Source organism: Lissotriton helveticus, chromosome 5_1 (genome assembly GCF_964261635.1).
Source record: "Lissotriton helveticus chromosome 5_1, aLisHel1.1, whole genome shotgun sequence".
Classification (NCBI taxonomy): domain Eukaryota; kingdom Metazoa; phylum Chordata; class Amphibia; order Caudata; family Salamandridae; genus Lissotriton; species Lissotriton helveticus.
This window is the reverse complement of record NC_136065.1, coordinates 1622829371-1622836870: the sequence shown is the minus strand read 5'-3', so window position 1 is coordinate 1622836870 and position 7500 is coordinate 1622829371.

Genomic DNA, 7500 nt, shown 5'->3' with positions numbered 1-7500 from the left:
GCAAGGGGAGGCTCCCCGGGCACATCGGAACCCCTTTCCGGGCCCTTGGCAGTGCGGCAGGCTGGGAGACAGGGCCCAGGGCCTGAGCACCCGACCCGGGGCCCGCCCGGGCCCCTGGACCCAGCCGGGGCTCCCAAGCCCGGAGGCGCATGGGACGCCTCCCCGGTCCCTCCGGACCCCGTCCCGGGCACCCTGCCACGCAGCAGGACCAAGGACAGAGCCGGGGGTGGGGAGGCCGCCCTCCCCGGGCCCTCAGGGGCCCTAGCCACTGCTCCTGAACCCAGCCAAGCAAGGGGAGGCTCCCCGGGCACATCGGAACCCCTTCCCGGGCCCTTGGCCGTGCGGCAGGCTGGGAGACAGGGCCCAGGGCCGGAGCACCCGACCCGGGGCCCGCCCGGGCCCCTGGACCCAGCCGGGGCTCCCAAGCCCGGAGGCGCATGGGACGCCTCCCCGGTCCCTCCAGACCCCGTCCCGGGCACCCTGCCACGCAGCAGGACCAAGGACAGAGCCCGGGGTGGGGAGGCCACCCTCCCCGGGCCCTCAGGGGCCCTAGCCACTGCTCCTGAACCCAGCCAAGCAAGGGGAGGCTCCCCGGGCACATCGGAACCCCTTCCCGGGCCCTTGGCAGTGCGGCAGGCTGGGAGACAGGGCCCAGGGCCGGAGCACCCGACCCGGGGCCCGGCCGGGCCCCTGGACGCAGCCGGGGCTCCCAAGCCCGGAGGTGCATGGGACGCCTCCCCGGTCCCTCCGGACCCCGTCCCGGGCACCCTGCCACGCAGCAGGACCAAGGACAGAGCCCGGGGTGGGGAGGCCGCCCTCCCCGGGCCCTCAGGGGCCCTAGCCACTGCTCCTGAACCCAGCCAAGCAAGGGGAGGCTCCCCGGGCACATCGGAACCCCTTCCCGGGCCATTGGCAGTGCGGCAGGCTGGGAGACAGGGCCCTGGGCCGGAGCACCCGACCCGGGGCCCGGCCGGGCCCCTGGACCCAGCCGGGGCTCCCAAGCCCGGAGGTGCATGGGACGCCTCCCCGGTCCCTCCGGACCCCGTCCCGGGCACCCTGCCATGCAGCAGGACCAAGGACAGAGCCCGGGGTGGGGAGGCCGCCCTCCCCGGGCCCTCAGGGGCCCTAGCCACTGCTCCTGAACCCAGCCAAGCAAGGGGAGGCTCCCCGGGAACAACGGAACCCATTCCTAGGCCCTTGGCAGTGCGGTAGGCTGGGAGACAGGGACCAGGGCCGGAGCACCCGACCCGGGGCCCGCCCGGGCCCCTGGACCGAGCCGGGGCTCCCAAGCCCGGAGGTGCATGGGACGCCTCCCCGGTCCCTCCGGACCCCGTCCCGGGCACCCTGCCACGCAGCAGGACCAAGGACAGAGCCCGGGGTGGGGAGGCCGCCCTCCCCGGGCCCTCAGGGGCCCTAGCCACTGCTCCTGAACCCAGCCAAGCAAGGGGAGGCTCCCCGGGAACAACGGAACCCATTCCTAGGCCCTTGGCAGTGCGGTAGGCTGGGAGACAGGGACCAGGGCCGGAGCACCCGACCCGGGGCCCGCCCGGGCCCCTGGACCCAGCCGGGGCTCCCAAGCCCGGAGGCGCATGGGACGCCTCCCCGGACCCATGGAGCCCGTCCTGGGCATTGAACCATGCCGTTGGCCTGGAGAAGGGAGCCCCGGACGCCCGGGGGAGGACTGCCCGGTACCCGTGGAGCCCTTCCCGGGTACTTTGCAACGCCGTTGGCCTCCTGGAGATGGGTGCCCCGAACGCCCGGGGGGTGGGCTGCCCGGGACCCGTGGAGCCCGTCCTGGGCACTCTGACCTGCTGTTGGCCCGGGGGAGGGACCCCAGACGACCGGGACCCGTGGAGCCCGTCCTTGGCACTCTGACAAGCCGTTGGCCCGGGGAAGGGAGCCCCAGACGACCGGGACCTGTGGAGCCCGTCCTGGGCACTCCTGTATGCCGTTGGCCCGGGGAAGGGAGCCCCGGACGTCCGGGACCCGTGGAGCCCGTCCTGGGCACTCCTGTATGCCGTTGGCCCGGGGAAGGGAGCCCCGGACGTCCGGGACCCGTGGAGCCCGTCCTGGGCACTCTGAAATGCTTTGGCCCGGGGAAGGGAGCCCCGGACGCCCGGGGCCCGTGGAGACCGTCCTGGGCACTCTGACAAGCCGTTGGCCCGGGGAAGGGAGACCTGGACGCCCGGAACCCGTGGAGCCCGTCCTGGGCACTCTGAAATGCTTTGGCCCGGGGAAGGGAGCCCCGGACGCCCGGGGGAGGACTGCCCGGGACCCGTGGAACTGGTCCTGGGCACTCTGACATGCCGCTGGCCCGGGGAAGGGTGCCCCGGATGACCGGGGCCCGTGGAGCCCGTCCTGGGCACTCTGCCATGCCGTCAGCCTGGATGGAGCCCCGGACGCCCGGGGGGGCGAAGGCCCGGGACGCATGGAGCCTGTCCCGGGCACTCTGCCATGCCGTCGGCCTGGATGGAGCACCGGACGCCCGGGGGACGACTGCCCAAGAGCCATGGAGCCCGTCCTGGGCAATTTGACATGCAGTTGGCCTGGAGGAAGGAAGCTCCGGGTGGCCTAGGGAGGTGTTGCCCAGGCATATCCCATCTGGTCCCCATGGCAGAGAACCACCAACCCTGGAGGGGTGTCCGGGCATACCCTGCCCCATAGTAATCCGGAGGCAAATTACCCCCCTTTCTTGCAATCTGTGCACGCGAGGTGACAGAGGGGACCCAAGGCGTGAAAGAACCCGACCTCATGGAGCCCTCGCTGGGATCCGGGAGGCGAATGGCACCTCATTAAGACTTCCAGGGAAGTTCGGCCATCTGGTCCCCCCCATAGGAAAGCGTTGCGGGCGACCAGATGCCCGAGAGGATCCGGGCGACCAGATGGCCGAGGGAATCCGGGCGACCAGATGGCTGGGCATGGAGGTGAAGCCGCCTGGACTCTTCCCCACCCCGTCCCCGTCCCGGGACGAATGCCCGGGACGCATGGAGCCCGTCCTGGCCACTTGACGTCCCGTCCTGGGCATTGAACCATGCCGTCGGCCTGGAGAAGGGAGCCCCCGGACGCCCGGGGGAGGACTGCCCGGTACCCGTGGAGCCCTTCCCGGGTACTTTGCAACGCCGTTGGCCTCCTGGAGATGGGTGCCCCGGATGCCCGGGGGTGGGCTGCCCGGGACCCATGGAGCCCGTCCTGGGCACTTTTACATGCCGTCGGCCTTGAGGTGGGTGCCCTGGACGCCCGGGGGAGGCCTGCCCGGGACCCGTGGAGCCCCTCCCGGGTACTTTGCCAATGCCGTTGGCCTCATGGAGATGGGTGCCCCGGACGCCCGGGGGGAGGACTGCCCGGTACCCGTGGAGTCCTTTCCGGGTACTTTGCAACGCCGTTGGCCTCCTGGAGATATGTGCCCCGAACGCCCGGGGGGAGGGCTGTCCGGGGCCCATGGGGCCCGTCCTGGGCACTGTGACATGCCGTCGGCCTGGAGGTGGGAGCCCCGGACGAGCGGGGAAGGCTGCCCGGGACCCGTGGAGCCCTTCCCGGGTACTTTGCCATCCCGTTGGCCTCCTGGAGATGGGTGCCCCGGACGCCCGGGGGAGGTCTGTCCGGGGCCCATGGAGCCCGTCCTGGGCAGTGTGACATGCCGTCGGCCTAAAGGTGGGAGCCCCGGACGCCCGGGGGAAGGCTGCCCGGGACCCGTGGAGCCCTTCCCGGGTACTTTGCCATCCCGTTGGCCTCATGGAGATGGGTGCCCCGGACGCCCAGGGGAGGTCTGTCCGGGACACGTGGAGCCCGTCCTGGGCATTGAGCCATGCCGTTGGCCCGGAGAATGGAGCCCCCAGACGCCCGGGAGAGGTGTTGCCCAGGCATATCTCATCTGGTCCCCCGGGCAGAGAACCACCAGCCCTGGAGAGGTGTCCGGGCGTACCCTGCCCCTAGTAATCCGGAGGGAAATTACCCCCCTTTCTTGCAATCCGTGCACGCGAGGTGACAGAGGGGACCCAAGGCGTAAAAGAACCCGACCTCATGGAGCCCTAGCTGGGATCCAGGAGCCGAATGGCACCTCATCGGGACTTCCAGGGAAGCCCGGCCATCTGGTCGCCCCATTGGAAAGCATCGCGGGCGACCAGAGGGCCGGGATCGAAAGGACTCCCAGCTCCCCATCCATCCCAAGCCTTCGCGGTAGGGTTCCTGACTGCCTGCCCACACAAGGCAGGGCTCTTGGACCCCGGCTGGGCCTCAGGCGCAGGTTGGACCACCGGAGCTCTAGGGCCCGGACGACCTGGGGGAGGAATGCCCGGGACCCGTGGAGCCCGTCCTGGGTACTTTGACATGCCGTCGGCCTGGAGGTGGGTGCCCCGGACGCCCCGGGGGAAGCTGCCCGGGACCCATGGAGCCCGTCCTGGGTACTTTGACATTCCGTCGGCCTGGAGGTGGGAGCCCCGGACGCCCGGGGGGAGGTCTGCCCGGGACCCATGGAGCCCGTCCTGGGTACTTTGCCAATGCCGTTGGCCTCATGGAGATGGGTGCCCCGGACGCCCGGGGGACGAATGCCCGGGACGCATGGAGCCCGTCCTGGGCACTTTTCCATGCCTTCGGCCTGGAGCCCCCAGACACCCAGGGGAGGACCACCGTGAAAACCATGGAGCCCGACCCGGGCACTCTGCCATACCGTCAGCCTAGATGGAGCCCCGGACGCCCAGGGGACGAATGCCCGGGACGCATGGAGCCCGTCCTGGGCACTTTTCAATGCCGTCAGCCTGGATGGAGCCCCGGACGCCCGGGGGACGACTGCCCAGGAGCCATGGAGCCCGTCCTGGGCAATTTGACATGCAGTTGGCCTGGAGGAAGGAAGCCCCGGGTGGCCTAGGGAGGTGTTGCCCAGGCGTAGCCCATCTGGTCCCCATGGCAGAGAACCACCAGCCTCGGAGGGGTGTCCGGGCGTACCCTTCTCCCTAGTAATCCGGAGGAAAATTACCCCCTTTTCTTGTAATCTGTGCACGCGAGGTGACAGAGGGGACCCAAGGCGCGAATGTACCCAACCTCCTGGAGCCCTCGCTGGGATCCGGGCGGCGAATGGCACCTCATCGGGACTTCCAGGGAAGTTCGGCCATCTGGTCGCCCCATAGGAAAGCGTTGCGGGCGACCAGATGCCCGAGGGGATCCGGGCGACCAGATGGCCGAGGGAATCTGGGCGATCAGATGGCTGGACACGGAAGTGAAGCCGCCTGGACTCTCCCGACCCTGTCCCCGTCCCCGTGCCCGTGCCCGGGATGCATGGAGCCCGTCCTGGGCACTTTTCCATGCCTTCGGCCTGGAGCCCCCAGACACCCAGGGGAGGACCACCGTGAAAGCCATGGAGCCCGACCCGGGCACTCTGCCATGCCGTCGGCCTGGATGGAGCCCCGGACGCCCGGGGGACAAATGCCCGGGACGCATGGAGCCCGTCCTGGGCACTTTTCCATGCCTTCGGCATGGAGCGCCCCGACACCCTGGGGAGGACCACCCTGGAAACCATGGAGCCCGACCCGGGCACTCTGCCATGCCGTCGGCCTGGATGGAGCCCCGGACGCCCGGGGGACAAATGCCCGGGACGCATGGAGCCCGTCCTGGGTACTTTTCCATGCCGTCGGCCAGGAGCCCCCTGACACCCAGGGGAGGACCACCGTGAAAACCATGGAGCCCGACCCGGGCACTCTGCCATACCGTCAGCCTGGATGTAGCCCCGGACGCCCGGGGGACGAATGCCCGGGACGCATGGAGCCCGTCCCGGGCACTCTGCCATGCCGTCCCGACAAATTCGTACGGACTCCTAACCTTCCGACACGGATCGGAATCGAGCCCTTTCTGACCCAGCAGATTTCAGGTTGATTTGCTATATACTTTACGTACGATTTTATGGGGGCCGATTCCGATCCAGTACGTAAAAGCAAATACGACCGACATGTCGGACAACCACGTACACCCAGGGGATAGGACTGCCCGGGTCACATGGACCCCGTCCTGGGCACTCTGATCTGCCGCCGGCGCCGGGGATCGAACCGTGATCACCAGATGGGGATATCCCAAAAATCTGGCATGGATACGGCCCGCCAGGACAGGTTTGGGCACCCCTGTTGTACGGACTCCCAAGCCCTACGGTCCTTCTGACACGGATCGGAATCGAACCCAGCAGATTTCGCGTTGACTGCCTCTATATCAGGGGTGCCCAAACCAGTCCTGGCGGGCCGTATCCATGCCAGATTTTTGGGATATCCCCATCTGGGGATCACGGTTCGATCCCCGGCACCGGCGGCAGATTAGCCCAGCACCAGGTGACTCTGGGAAATAGCTGGCGCCGCGGCTAGGGAGGCTGACTCCGGAATCTGGAGATTTTTTTATTTAAGGTTTTTGTAGAGCGCGTAGTAACCCTCGAGCATCCCAGAGATCAGGGTTCGATCCCCGGCACCGGCCGCAGATTAGCCCAGCACCACGTGACTCTGGGAAATAGCTGGCGCCGCGGCTAGGGAGGCTGACTCCGGAATCTGGAGATCACGGTTCGATCCCCGGCACCGGCCGCAGATTAGCCCAGCACCAGGTGACTCTGGGAAATAGCTGGCGCCGCGGCTAGGGCGGCTGACTCCGGAATCTGGAGATTTTTTTATTTAAGGTTTTTGTAGAGCGCGTAGTAACCCTCGAGCATCCCAGAGATCAGGGTTCGATCCCCGGCACCGGCCGCAGATTAGCCCAGCACCACGTGACTCTGGGAAATAGCTGGCGCCGCGGCTAGGGCGGCTGACTCTGGAATCTGGGGATCACGGTTCGATCCCCGGCACCGGCGGCAGATTAGCCCAGCACCATGTGACTCTGGGCAATAGCTTGCTTAATCTTCCCAACGGCCCCTAGCGCCTAGAGACCCTTACGGGTGATTGTGCGCCTTACAAATGTGGATTATTATTATTATTATTATTATTTGGGCCGATTCCGATCCGGTTTGTAAAAGCACATCTGCCCGAATCTGTCGGACAACCACGTACGCCCGGGAGAGGACTGCCCGGGACCCGTGGAGCCCGTCCTGGTCACTCTGACCTGCCATCGGCCTGGAGAAGGGAGCGCCGGACGCCCGGGGGGAGGACTGCCCGGGACCCGTGGAGCCCGTCCTGGGCACTCTGACCTGCCGTCTGCCCGGGGAAGGGAGCCCCGGACGCCCGGGGGGAGGACTGTCCGGGACCCATGGAGCCCGTCCTGGGCACTCTGACCTGCCGACGGCCCGGGGAAGGGAGCCCCGGACGCCCGGGGGAGGACTGCCCGGGACCCGTGGAACTCGTCCTGGGCACTCTGACATGCCGCTGACCCGGGGAAGGGAACCCCGGACGCCCGGGAGCCGTGGAGCCCGTCCTGGGCACTCTGACAAGCCGTCGGACCGGGGAAGGGAGCCCCGGACGCCCGGGACCCGTGGAGCCTGTCCTGGGAACTCCGGCATGCCGTTGGCCCAGGGAAGGGAGTCCCAGATACCCGGGACCCGTG